Source organism: Pteropus alecto, unplaced genomic scaffold (assembly GCF_000325575.1).
Source record: "Pteropus alecto unplaced genomic scaffold, ASM32557v1 scaffold239, whole genome shotgun sequence".
NCBI classification, from domain to species: Eukaryota; Metazoa; Chordata; class Mammalia; order Chiroptera; family Pteropodidae; genus Pteropus; species Pteropus alecto.
In genome coordinates this window covers 12,173,531-12,187,767 of record NW_006494613.1, presented here as the reverse complement: position 1 = coordinate 12,187,767, position 14,237 = coordinate 12,173,531, and the positions used below count along the sequence as shown (strand labels likewise).

Genomic DNA, 14,237 nt, shown 5'->3' with positions numbered 1-14,237 from the left:
TATCTTTTACGCCTGCAGCACCTGGTCTTCCTAGGTGGTCTCCCATCCAAGTACTAACCAGGCCCAACCTCGCTTAGCTTCCGAGATCAGATAGGATCAGGCTTGTTTAGGGTAGCATGGCCATAGACTTAAACAAATTTAAATGTTTAGGATTTTAATACTTTATGAGGCTATATGCAATCACATGCATATATTATTTCCTTTGCATTTATTGAAGTTTGAGTTATAAAGATGGATAAGCTCTGTAACATTTGGAGCCAACTATATCCTCATTTTATTTTTTCTGCCCTTTGTAATTTCCTCTTTCCCAACTACCTAATTCATAGGATGTTTTGATATTATTAAAAGTGCTTAGGTGTTCATAGTATTTCATTATAATGCTAAAGTCTTGAAAAAATAATTTTTTAACTTATAATACTGACCCACAATTTTCTTTTTCTTTCCTGAAACTAGTGTATGCGACAAATAAGTTAAACAAAAAACACAGAGATTCAAAAATGTGTTATTACTAAATACCATTTTTATAAGCAATCACAAAACTTAATTGCAACTGCTATGAAATACATCTGTAAGTATTCTTAAATCTTTGATAATAGAACTAGAATCACTATGAGATAATCACCCATTCTTGGCATTAACTGTTTAATGGCTTACTTGAAAATTTCTCTTTGAAGAAGCAAGAATTAGAAAGATTTAAATGATCAGATGACAAACATATTTCAACAATAGGAACTCCTCGAATCAACTCCAGAATATCTCTGCTATGTACCTAAAATGTGTCAGAAATGGAATTTATTTCATTAAAACCAATAAGCCATTAATTATAATATACAACATAATTTTATGTATCACTATGAGAAGAAATTTCATCAATTAAATTGCAATACATCAACTATCTTCAAACACATTTCAGTTTCAGAAATGAAAAATTTTGCACCTTAGAACTGATGGACTAAAACAATCTGGCTATACAATTTTCTTGGAAAAGAAATTCTTAATGATCCCTGAAAACTTAATATTCTGCCTTTATTCTGGGCAAAAAAAAAAAAAAAAAAATTAAAGAGCATTGGTAGTTGGTACAATTGTGTTCACTAAAATTTTCATAGAATTTGGGCCAAATCAGTTTAGAAAGTATATAGAGGTAAAATAATTTGGGGGAGTAATACTTAAGTAAATGTCCCTAGTATCATTATACCAGCATCCTAATAACAAATACACACATTGACCAATAAATTAAAAAACAGTCTATATGTTGTCTTTTTAGAAGATTTATAAATGATATTGATAAAGCCTGATTAGAGAACTAAGCAGAATTCCACTCATATCAGTTCTTTTTTTGTTTTTTTTAAACTTGAACTCTATTTGATTTTCTGTAAGGTTTTAACAGTTCTCCACATAGAATGTAACCTAAATGCCATATGTTTTGGAAAATTTACTAAGGACTTACTGGATATCAAGATAAATAACTTTAATTTTGAAGCTTGCTAGAGAAATCAGTAAAATAATAAAATTTTAAAGAGACCCTAGAGACACTCCATCAAAAATGTCCCTGCTACCGTAACCATCAGGAAAGAATTATATAAGTGCCTTACATTTTTTTTTTTTCCACAGAGGTATCTGAAAAAACTACATTGACCCAGACCAAAGAAATATATCACCTTTATTAGAAGTATGTTCATATTTAAATAAACTAAAATCAATATTAATTCTCACACACAGCAAGATAAATTTGTATTGCCAAGACTGCCAAATGAGAATGCCAGATTTTAAAGTTGAGAAAATTTATGTCTCGAAACATTAAATTTATCAAGGCAGTTCAAGGGCACCTTAAGGGCACCTTAACCAGTAAGCTGTCTTTAAATTTTTGACCTCTTTGCCACAGATCAAAAATTATGGTGCCTGAAAAACAAAATAAGTTCAGATTATGAAATTTACTAATGAAGAATTCAAATTTTCTGTGAAAATACTTAATCATTTGCTGTGATTATTTTTGATCTTGTCTATCATTTTCCCTGTGAGAACAAGAGCATGTTTTGTTGTTGTAATTGTTGTTGCTGTGTTTTTGTGGTTCTTCAAAGAAGCAACAAGAATATTAGAAAATTTGTGAGGCAATTAAAATGTATAATTATAGGAGTTCTAATTATATTCAAAATAGTCTATTGCAGATACTGTGAGCTCACAATTTGTACTCAATGTACATACATCAACACTTTCACTGTTAGAATAACATTTTAAAATAAGCAAAAGCTGGTTTCCTGAATCTAATATACATGAAAAGACTTTAAGTTCTTAATATGTAAAACATTATGCAAAATCAGTTATTAACATTACTTCCTTTAAAATGATATATTAGACCTTCAAAAAAGTCAATAAAACTGACTCTGAGTAATAGTCAAATTTTTGTATATATATTCAATTCTCATTATTCATGATATTTATTTTCTATAGAGTCACTGTGGACTCTGAATTAGTGAATAGTGAGTTATTGCTCCTAAGAGAAATACAGAATTAGGTTCCTGCAACCCTCAGGTCAAAACATTTTGTCAGCCGATTAATACATAAGCTCGTTTTATGTGTGTTTCTGTTTAAAGACATTTAATATATATTTCTAGTAAGTATTTCTATGCAGTATTTATTTATAATAAACCACTAGCTATGGAAGGTTTAACATGTTCTTTACTCTGGGTACCATAACCATATATTTCTTCAGCTTTCAACCTAACAACATTGATGTCCACTGTGCTTTAACTCTTTTCCCACTCAGGAAAAAAAAAAAAAAAAAAAGTACACCTCACTGCCAATGTTCATTTAACATCACGTACAGAAATGCTACGTTTTCTAGGATTTGACATTTTTAACAATCGAGAATTAGTATATTTTGTAAATGGAAATACCACTACTAAAAACAGAGTACTATAAATAGAATGATATCATTTGTTTTCAAAGACTATGGATATGCTATAGTGATGCAAAATAATAATGAAACCAAGATATTGTGTGGTAAACTTTGGCTATAAGATTAGGACTATAATCCATGAATTATCTCGAGGTAAATGTTGCAGCCGCAAGTGCCACTGGGCAAGTATTCTTAGAGCAAATGAGAAATAGGTTAAATAAGCTGCAATATTATGGATCCATGAATTCAGCCATATTTTCATCTTCATTATAGCTTAGTCATACATTATTGATGCTACTTTAGAACTTTGCTGAATGGCTTCATGTAGTTATTATGAATTTTCTCTCTCTCTCTCTTTTTTGGGGGGGATGAACCATATTATTGATTTATTAACATTGATTCAAGGCCAACAGCACTATAACCTATGACTGATACATTTTCTCTGGAAGGCACATCATAACCTTCTTACACTTAGAAACACTAGACAGCACTTGAGCACAGAGCTTGCATGCCATTTTTAATAGTGAAATCATTAACCAAAAAAACCTCTACAGAAATGCAAAACTGAAAACATGACACTAGACCATGAAAAGGACACTTGTTTATAGTATAAAAACTGAAATAATAGGCAGAATGTCTTCATATTTGACCTTAGATGAGAATATGCTCTAGTGGGGTCTTAAATGTTTTACCATTCTGCACATGTCAATGAATGATCACAAAAGTGCTGTTGGTTTTGATTTTAGAGTAAATTTTAGCAAGTAGGAAATTTCACAAATAAGAAATCCGTGAATAATGAGGATGAATTGTACATCTGTGTGCATATATAAAAATTGTTGATTTTTTTCCCTAAAAGTTGAAGACAATATTTAAAAGTCAAATATCTTGACTGTTTCTCATCTGTCCCATAGTCCTTGACCTTCTTCCTGTTCTCTAAGAGGAATAAAACATTTTAGAGTAAAAACTGACAGATTTTTAAAAAATCCTACTTACTCTTTGATAAAATAGGTGCTTTGAAGTTATGTTCCTAATTCAACAATCATAAATGAGAATTACAAAGCTTCTTAAGAATTGCAATAGCTTTTCACACATATTTTTTCTAATATATTCATAAATTAATATCTTAAAATATATTTTGTCTATATTCACTTTTATCTGAATGAAAGTTTATTCTTTCAATATGTAACTATAACCAGTAAAGATGACTGAGTATGTTAACACTGTCTTTGCCTCCTCTCACAACCACATCAAAATTACAACTATAAAACAACCATTATTGAGGATTGCCTGAAGTCTAGATGAACAGAAGTCCTACAAGTAAGGATATACAAAAGAAGGCACTTTGAGATTGATAGAAGGAGTGGAGACATGCAACAGCCTGGTCCCATACCTGAGTGTGACTGTTGAGAATTAGGAGGGCTATCTCAGCTGTGGAGGTCCCCTCAGAGAAGGAAGGGGTCCCAGCCTCACACTGGGCTCCCCAATGTAAGGTTCCAGTGCCTGGAAAAGAAGTCTCTACAACATCTGGCTGTGAAAAACAGCAAAGATTATGGCTGAGTGAGATGGAGGGCAGCTGGGATTCTTTTTAAAGGACCCATGTATTGACTAACTCACTAATGGACTCACTGGCTCTGAGCTTCAGTGCTGGGGCAGCTGCTTAAAAAAGGCCAGGGACACATAAGAAGAAACCAAGTTGTTTGGCTTCAGTATGAGGGAAGGAGGGGCAGAATGAGGGAAGGAGGGGCAGCTTTCTCCCAGACAGAAGTGCTGGCAGAATCCATTGTTTCTTTGCTGAGCCTTCCCTCTCTGGGCATGCAGATAAAAGTTACTGCCATATTTGAGTCTCCATCAACCTGGCTAACATGGGTTACCTGGCCCTGGTGATTCCCTGAGACCATGCCCCACCCAACTTGCAGGCCAACCCAAGCACTACCCATAACCAGCCTGTTTGTGGCTTGGTCTCTCTAGGAACTTCTGGGCACATCTGCAACCTAGAGGGCATTATGCTGACTGGAATAAGTCAGAGAAAGATAGATGCCATATGATTTTACTTACATCTGGAATCTAAAGAACAAAATGAAAAACAAAACAGAAACAAACTCAGATACAGAGAACATTTCAAGAGGGTCAGATGGGAGGGGGGTTATGGGGATAGGTGAAAGAGGGGGAAGGGATTAATAAGTACAAATTTGTAGTTACAAAATAGTCATAAGGATGTAAAGTATAGCATAAGAAATAAAGTCAATAATATTGTAATAATTATGTACTAGATTTATTGGGGTGATCACTGTTATATAAATGTCTAATCACCATATTGTACACCTGAAACTAATATAGTATTGTATGTCAACTGTATTTGAAAATAAATCATTTAAAAAATAAAATGTGAAAAAATATAGATATAAAAGCATATATTCCTTTAGAACTCTCTATTACTCTCACAAACAAGAAGACTAGAGTCAAACAATTTAGCTTCATTTTCTACCAATTCTTTCTCTTATATTATGCATAAGGCACTTTGAGTTTTTCATGATTTTGCACATGCTAGTCGCTCTGATGAGAACAGTTTTATTGTCTTCATCAGACACACAGATTCATAAAGATTCTTGTTTATGGTGATAATAATTGTCCCAATAGCCAAAATAGATGTTCTAGAGTCATCTATTTTGACTTAAAATAATAAAAGTGCTAGATGTGTACACCTGAGTCTTCTTATTCTCTGCATGAACTGAATAGTTAAATGTAAAATAAATAAATAAATAATTTAGGCCAAATAATATAATGGACTCTAAAATGTAAACTTAATTCCTAAAACAATAAAATATTTGATATTAAAAAAAAATACCTAAACTACAATAAAATATAATTTCAGAAGAAAAATGTACATAAGATTAGTGGATATGGTAAGCATTCTTAGGTCTTATTTATCTTTGAATGCCTAAACATAAATAAATGAAACACCCAATGTTCTATGAGTAAATGAATTTTTAAAAATTTGAAATTTCTAAAGATTTCAGAAGAGGGTATAAGACTAACAGATAAGAAGAAAAAACACAGTTGCTTAATTCCTGCTTTGATTTCACAAAAACAGGATATTAAGATAGAGAACTAATAAGAAAAAAAATATTTTAAAAGGATAAATTCAATTCCTGATATGTAGGGGAGCCCTCAGGTACTTTAAATACTTGCTTTCTAATCTAGACAAACTACATCATAGGGTATTGCAAAAATTACTGATGTGATTGTTGATAGTCTTTCAGAAACTAAGAAAGTTATGGGGAGAGATATTTCAGGTGACTGGGTTTTCAATTTTTAAAATGGGCAAAAATTATTGGATTTTAGATACTCAGAAAATAATCTGTAATCAGTATCATATTAGGTAATTCAAGGTACAAAACATGCTTCAATCTAATTGTTTCACCTTGTGTTTGGATGTACACTAAGCTAATATATTTAAAGAAGATTCTAAATTCCAAACTATAATATACAGATTTTTATCAATAATTTTATCAATTCTTTGTCAATAAGGTGAAGAAATATGATTTGAACTGTAGTAAAACAATTCTAGCAAAAAATGTGAATTATTGTATTAATATAAATCTAAAAGAGACTTTTTTTACCAGTGTTTGACTAAAAAAAAAAGTAATCATAAAATTTTTTGAAAAATTCCATAATAAGGAAAAAATAATATGAAAGTCATGACAATCAGGTAAGTTCTAAAAGGACATTCATAATTTCTTAGAGCTTATAAAGACTGGAGGATTCAAATGCTGGAAACAATGATAGGGAAGCTATTGCCCTGAGTCATTAGCTGCACTGAAGCACTAAATCCTTATATTTAAAGGTAGGAAAGAAAAAGAATGTTAAAGTCTCTAGTACTGTTTACCTTCAAAAAAAAAATTCAAGAGATAAAAGCATCTGTCAAATATTTGAAGGATTTTCTAAGGTAGAATCAGGAGGTATGTTCCAATTTGGTCGTAAGGGAATATAACCAAGACAAGTGTCTACGAGCTACTGAAAAGTAGATTTTCATTCAACTTGAGAGAGAATTTCTAAGTTCAAAAGTGTTCAAAATGAGATTGAGTGATTTGGCAGAGCAGAGAGCTATTTATCAAAATATGAATAGGAGAAAAGTTAAATTGCAGGTGCTTAAAAGATTCAGAAAGAATTCCTCCCAGGGGGGAGGAGTGACTTCTCAATTTCACTTCAATTTTTTTTGATACTTTTTCTCCCTTAACATAGAGATTTTCAAATAACAATTATCATTTCAAATATATACAATCCAAAATTATTACATTCTTTAGTACATATTAAAGTTATATTCACGATATTTCAACTATAATTCACAATGTACAAATATATTTCAGAAATTAGTATTAAGAATGGAATTAGCTAACAATTCATAAATTTCATAATAATAATTATCCTACTGATTGTAATGTTGAAATAATTTGTGATGACTAGTCTATTTAACAAATACACAATTAATGGTGGAACTAACTCCATTGATTATAAAATCAATAGTCTAAGAATATAATCTCTAAATAACTTTAATTAATAAAAATGTGATTGGTTTACACAATAAAGTTTTTCAGATAAATAATACATATTCATTAGCTTTTTACAAATATTTTTAAAAAATCCTCAAAAATTTTTCTAGAAAGTATATGTAAGACAAATAATATTGCTATCTCCTTAGAGAGGAACATATGTTGATATAAGCATGTATTTAGAATTAAATCCAGAAATGAAATCAACAGTCTTTTTATCTCTGGAGAAAATGAATGAGGAAAGTGCAAAAGTTCTTGTTAGTAAGAATTATCCAATAAAGAAAAAAACAGCCCTACTTTCTAAAGAGAGAAATTGTTTCATAATGGTCTGCAAGACACAGCTCTAAAATCTAAATAAGTGTTTCTGTACTTATTAGTAAAGTGCATTGCCAGTTTCAGCTGTACTGACAGTGCTTCTCTGTCGGAGACCAAAATAAATTTCTAATTTATTTTTTTTAATGTATATTATATGTTGTGTGAAATATTTCAAGTGAGATGACTAGACTAACTTTTTCTATGCTATTTAAAGTTGACCCAGAGTTCCTGGACAGTAATCATGCATTTGGACTCAAGATAGGATAAATCAGCAGAATAATAAAGAACAAGCAGGAGCTAGATTCTTAGAAAAATAAGCAAAATGACCTGAGGCCAATCCAAATATTCATGATCTGAACTAGTAATTCTAGGATTTTCCCTTTCTACCTTGAATTCCCTTGGGCCACCTCACATTGCACTTTTAGCTAAATGAAGAAATAATCAAGAATGTGAATCTATCTCCTGCTCGAGTTTTAAAATTCCAAGGTCATGCATAAATGATTTAGAGAATTGTCTGTTATCTTAAATTATTTGCCCCATTGATCCCTTACAAAAATGCAGATCATTAAGCTTGGACTGAATAAAGCTATTCACAGAAGAACAGAAAATTAACATCACAGGTAGTTGTAACTCTGAAGATCCTATCCTTGTCTGCTTTACCATAGCCATCATTCATTTCTCTTTAACTACTTACAGGTTACTTAGTTGGAATTATAATTAAATTATAATTATCATTAAAGCCTGTAGTGACTGTCACCTGCAGATACACCTGATTGGGAAATAAACCACATTATACCACATCCACAAAAATTACAAGAGAAAATTTGCTATAAAGTACTGATTTGCATGTAGGATGGTAAAGAAAAAAAATACAATACTTTTTAAATATATAAATTATGTCTAATGCTTTCTTTCTCCCTGTTCATTCTCTAGTTGATTCGTGTTTTCATCAGCAGTGTGACATCAGCAGACCTACAAGAGAATTATAGCAATGCATTTTCCCTAGGGCTACCATTTATACTATAAATTATGAAAGCATTATTATGCTGCCACTTTGGTTTTGAAGAGCTTATGGTAATTAAAGGCTAAGAAAGCACACACGTAGCACAATTATTTTTAATTAAGATTAAAATAATGCAGTATGTCAATACAGCCCTCAATGGAAATGATGGCTTAATGTGTCACCTCAATTTCTTGTCTATGTAGTACAGCCATGTCTATACTTGTTTTTAGTTGCTTACCTTTTAAGTATATAAACCTTCAGTTCGCCCAGAGATTAAATTTTTGCCTGAGACAGTGCCGCATACAAGTAATTATGGAGTGAACATTATATACGAGACACTATCCTTTCTGAAATGAATACAAAATTATAAAATACAAGAGTATGTTTTAGGAGTTTGCAATCATGTTTTGGGCAGCCTCTGAATTTGCTACTAAAATGGAGACTAATTATTTTTGTATAAATCGAAGTTGAATAATGAAATTACGTACAGCAAATGAATGAGAACATTATAAAACACATATATTTGACTATATTTCCAGAAGTGTGAATTTTTTATTTTTTTTCCTGCAATTTAAAATTAAGAAACTGTGAGTTAGTATTTTCTTTCAATTAAAAAGTAAGCCCAACTAATTTATTCTTATTGCTACAAAAATGAATATTACATAATTGAGTAAACTTTGTTTAATTTAGAATAACTCCAATTTCCCAATCTGCCAAGTTTATAAAAAGTTGATCTTGCAAAGTATTTAACTAATCTTCTTATTCTAAAAAACACTAAAAAGTCCAACTCATGATATTTATAGGCAATAAACATTTCAGTCTTGTTGTTGTGTTGTTACATGTGAGGATTTATTTCTCCATGAAATAAGACTTGTCATGAGTATTTAAATGGCAGTTTCCATAAAAAATGGAACTCTTAAAATATATCAGTTAGGAGAAATTGTACCTCATACAGGGATACACTCAAATTCTATTTTCTTTTATTCCTGCCAGAAATAAAAATCTTAGATCTGATAAGGAATCTAAATGTTTTGTCCTAGCAGTAACTCAGGCAAGTCAATGGCCAGGTTTGCAGAGGACAGGAGAGCAACAGATTCCCTCAGGGGAATCAGATGCTGAATCATTCAGAGCAGCATGCCCAAATTGAAGTTGTTGGGACTCTAGTAAAAGGAAAAGACATAAAGTAGAAATGAAGAAAGTATAATTAAAATTTTTCATTAAACATCTTACTTAATTTTAATTGGCAACTTAATACCTGTGCTTGTTTCTGTGGCAAAGAAGTTCTAATTTTAACAGGAGACAATGTTCCCTCATAGATAGCTCCAAAAAAGTTACCTAGAGGAGAAAAAATGTATGGTGCTTGATGAAAAACATGAAATTTAATAAATATTGATATGTACCTTATAGATATTTATATTATTTAAACTGGGTACTTTTAGAAGGATATAATTAATAGCTAAGTCAGAGCAACAGAAAAGAAAAAAATTGAACACACTAGATTACAGAATTTTATGTACAAGAAAGAGCCTTTCAGCTTACTTTGTAACCACATAAATTTACTTGGAAAAATCTAAAACCATAAAATGTCTTTAAATAAATCTATATTGATTTAGTAGATGCTGTTTTGATTGAATGCTCATGTATATTGACATATTAAAATTATTGTATTTGTGAAGTTACTAATACTGTTTGTAAAAACTCATTGTAGCATATTCAATAAAGCAGAAACAACATTAAATAATCGTTTTGATTTTTTAATGGAGAGAATTGTTTTGCCTGATTAGCCTTGGTCCATAACTAACAGCTTCCATTCTAACCAACTTTTCCTCCACATCTTTGATTGGTTATTATCTCTCAATTTATACAGACATAGAAATATAATTTGTCCGGTACCAGAATAAAAAACAAACCATATGCTATTATTTTTAGCTTTCTTGTCTTTTCCTGCTAAATCTGTCTTGCACTTAGAGAATGTCTTTAATGTTTGGCAAAATGTAAGAAACGTCAGTATTGTTTCTTTTTTATGTTAAATATCCAGATATGATGCCTTATTATGAGTAGCTATTAATTCAAAAATAATTTTCAATGATGAACATTATCTTAGCGAGGCTAGTAAAAATAATACACAGGTAAATCTATTCTGAATGGACTTTCTCTTTACATAGAAACAATTCATTTACAAAAAGAAAACTTTTGTTTATTTGTGTGTTGATAGCAGGGGAAAAATTCAATACATTGTATCCCAAATATAAAGGTTTTAGTGAGTTAAATAAATTACTTCTAAATTTTAAGATTCTTGTTTTAAAAATGAATACGTAGAATCACGTTGTTATTTCTTAAAATATACAATAATAAGGATTTGTCATCTTTTAAAAAAATCTAAAATTAAAATGTCATAAATGATTAAATGTTGAACTATGACTAAAACAGTAATTTTCTTTTTCCATTTAGTGATTCCTGGTATCTTTTATAGAAGACTAGAATAAAGTTATGCAGACAAAAACTTCAAGTGGTTAAAGAGTAGATGAAGCAAAGGGGGAGACATATTTAAGCTTTTCACACAATTTAAATGAACCTTGTAAAATGTTTTAAAATGTAACATCAAAAGTTATTTCTGCCATACATGCTCAAATGATGCTATATTATACTTTTATACTAACCAAGGAAGAGACTGATGGGCAAATTAGATCTTAGTATTGATAATGAAAGAAAAGAATAAGGTGCCGTTTGTCAGATAGCTTGTTAGACATTAAATGCACTGTTACCAGGTAGTTTCTTGTATCCATTTCTAAAGCATGCATGGATGCACATGAGCACACATGATACAAGATACAAGAGGGAAAGGACTTGTTCAAACAGCTCAGGCAAACTAGAAAGATCAGAATAATTCTGAAGAATGATCTTGGTGGTAGCATTAACTACTAACACTATGCTTATGAGAAATCAAAGAAAGAGTTGGTGGAAATGGAAAAAAAAAATTTGAGGACAAAATGTCTGATATTTCAGAAGAGATTTTCAGCCCTGTAAATCTGCAACCAGATGATTTCCTCTCCTCAAAGATAATTTATTCACTGATATAGAAGAAATGGTCCACCAGGAATATTTGTTTTTAATTAAAATTATGTTCTATTTTTAAAGAAAAATTTTAAGGGTTATACTTTGACCTTACATTACTTTGAATTTGACATATTCCAAAGAAATTCATGTTTAAGACTCTAGCATATTAGCTTCTATTATTTTAGAGTTCAGAAAGCTACCCAGATTCAGATATATTTCTGCCTACTGAGAGTTTTCTATCATCAAATAACTTTAAAATATATGTATTCCAATTGTTCTAACTATTGTATATATACATCTACAGGTTAATCAAACCTGTTGAAAACCTTTTTAATAAAACCTATTAAAAATCATTTGCTATTTTGTAGTCAACTGCCAGAACACAGTTTGATATTATAAATTAGAGAATGGGAAAGTATAGCCTTTCCTCAACAATTGTGAAAATATTCAACTATTTAAAGCAACTGTAGAAATAAAATTTGTATGTCATCTACTTAGACATGTATGCCTGAATTAGATTAGCAATCTTCTTTCCAAGCGATTATAAAACATTTTCAATATGGAAATCAAACATTTATGTAAATAAAGTTACAACAGACTTACAGTATCAATTTATGTAAGTGGTCTCTTTATTGGTCAAAAATGTTTCCATTTATTCTTACTGTCCTCCCATAATTGCCTATAAAAATGCATACCTTTGCAAGATAAATTATAAAAATTAAAATGGCATTCCTTTTCATAATTCTTACAAATGAAAGAATGTTTTTAAGAAATTGTTTTCTGAAGCTAGCAGTTTAATGTCAAGCTCATTTATATACTTTGTGATATAGAAAATTATAAATCATATGTTTCACTAAGGAGAAATGAGTGTAATTTAAATATGCCTAAGTTACCTGCTGTGAACCTGTTATCATCTTCTACTCTGCTACTCTGTTCTTAACTCAGTAGCAAATAAATAAGAGCAAGTTTTGGAGGTCATTATTAAATAGGAAATATACTAAATGTAAAACACCGTTTCTTATGCTAGTAGAGCCTTTGAATTCTGAAACAGTACATTATGAGGTTTTGTATTACGTTATATTCATTTTTTTCCCATAAACACAAAATTTTCAATAAATTCATAGACACAGAGTTAAACATGCCTCCTGAGGTAAAAGCTTTTATTTCTCCTTCTTATAATGACTCTTAGAGAAAAAATATCATAGAGCTTCTTAATTTATAGGTTATATTTAATGCAATAAATGGTTTCTCTTCATGTTAGTAAAACATAATTATGTTGACAAGAGGGTAGTTTACAAGCAATTAATTGTGATTTTGAATTCTAGGGGCTCGATTTTATGTCAATTTGAATTCTAGGGGCTCAATGAAATATGTAGATGCTACTGCTACACATAGTTGCTCAAACAGTGGCCGACTACACATGCAGGATGTTGATATCCGATTTATTTCCATGGATATGGTTATTTTTTCAAGTTATCTATCACCTGCTGGTTTTAAGGAATCATTTGATGCCGATATCTAAATATGTGTAATGAGCCATGAAGAAAGGAAGTTAACAACATTTTAGGCAGATTTCTCAAACATGAATCTATATAGTGTTAAATCCAAAGTGTTATAGTCAGATGATATTTCTTCATAGATCACAGTAATCCATCTACACCTTATACATTGGATTTGCTTCCAGGCTGCTCTAGACCATGAGGAAGAAACTTGGATATATTCAGAGTGGATACATTAATGGAAGGGAGAGAAAAAGAAAAACAGAACATTGGTTACTTTAAAACAAAAATAATAGGAACTAATACTAAGGAGGTAGATAAACTCAGTAACCCCAGTTTTTGGGAAATTATATACTTCATAGTTTTTAAAGATAGCAAATGCCAAAAGATAATAACTTCTATTAATGAGTTACAAAATAGCAATTCAGTGAGACTTTTAAAGGTAAAAATACCATTTATGTAAAAGAACAACATCCATTTCAAATACAATATTCGTTAAGGTTATTTACATTAAAGAAATTTTCTTCTATGTTATGTATATATATATATATGATTATATGACATTAGAAATACTTATTGTGTGCGTGTGTGTGTGTGTGTATTTGACCACATGCCTGTAATATATATACCAGTTGAGCATATTCACATGTACATATAGGATTAGAAATGCTTTATAAAGGTGTCAATGTCTGATGCGCTTAATAATAGGTATAGCAGTCATATAAAATTGCATACATGTGCAAAATTACCAAACAATTATTTCCACATTAACTTATAAATCATATAAAATTAAATTTCTTAAATTCAAAAAATGTTTTAAAGTTTACTTATTATTTAATGGGTAGAGTTTGTTTAAGGGGATGAAAATGTTTTAGAAATATATAATGGTGACAGCTGCACATTATGAATGTAATTAA

At 30.4% G+C, this 14,237-nt stretch overlaps 1 protein-coding gene and 1 pseudogene across 2 annotated transcripts in view; both read right to left on the bottom strand.

The window, feature by feature from the left end:
* The window catches only part of CADM2 (cell adhesion molecule 2), a 974,765-nt gene that overhangs the window by 495,235 nt on the left and 465,293 nt on the right, over positions 1–14,237 (bottom strand). The window lies entirely within an intron of this gene.
* On the bottom strand, positions 10–128 carry LOC112474551 (annotated as a pseudogene).